Genomic DNA, 1,162 nt, shown 5'->3' on the forward strand with positions numbered 1-1,162 from the left:
CTATATATTATAACGCTCCCACGGCTGAAAGGGCGAGCATGTTTGGTGGGATGGGGATTCGAACCCGCGACCCTCAGATTGCGAGTCAAGCGTTCTAACCACTGGCCATGTCGGGCTATGTGCCATTGCCAGGGCATGCTTACATTAAAGTACTTTCCTTTTGTGTATTTATGTATGCAGAGCCTGCTTGAGGCTGTGGTCAAAGAAATGTAAATGTTGTGACATTGCATTTATGTAATTATATCAAAATAACAGTATTATATAAATAATTAACCAGTTTACCAGTTCTTTGCAAAGAGAACATTTAACCTTGCAAAATAAATAGTAAACTTTATTATGTACTAACGCGTGATGTTCTCAGCTCGTTGATTATTTTCCCTTCTTCCTATCTTGTACAACCCAACTACTCCAATAAATTATTTTATGCTTCAGTATTATAAGTTGACAATTTGAGTCTCAAAGTGGGTTCCTCGTCATCGAATTTGAATTCATGAGGTTGAAAATTTATCACTTCTTGCTCAGGCATTGGCCGAGCGTATGACTGAGTCAGGCCTTTCCTTGGATACGCCACTGCCCCAAGTATTCGAATCCATTATTCTGATCTTTTACGTGTGGTATTTTCAAGTAGAAACTGATCTCCCAACAAGTATAAGACAGTCAGACATGCTAATAGTTTGACTGAGTTTTCATAGTATGTATGAAATAATGAGATTGAATAAGTTTATCATAATAAACGTAATTATTATTATAGAACGGACAAATGGGAAATACAGCGTACTTATTTGTTCACACAAAAAGATAGTCACTTCTATTGGATTATGATTATCTCCGCAATTTGATTTATCTCGGGATAGACTTCTGTCAAACTAACCATGATGATCTTAAAGTAATGCTAATCTTCTTTGTTAGTGAAGTCATTTTTGGTCATTCCAAGTCATATATATATATATGATGCTTCATAAAGGTATCACCAGACCTGCTGATGGAAAAGATCGCTGCCTGCCTTTATATAGTGTGTTCTACTTTATGTTAATCTTTCCTACGAAAAAGTTCACATAATATTATAGGAAAATGAACCAAAAATTAGATAACTAGAATGAAAAGAACTCAGCCACTTTCAAGTGTATGTATGAACGTTTTGAAAATGAAATTCTAGGTGAAA

The sequence above is a fragment of the Limulus polyphemus genome, unplaced genomic scaffold, assembly GCF_000517525.1.
Source record: "Limulus polyphemus unplaced genomic scaffold, Limulus_polyphemus-2.1.2 Scaffold2422, whole genome shotgun sequence".
In the NCBI taxonomy this organism is placed as follows: domain Eukaryota; kingdom Metazoa; phylum Arthropoda; class Merostomata; order Xiphosura; family Limulidae; genus Limulus; species Limulus polyphemus.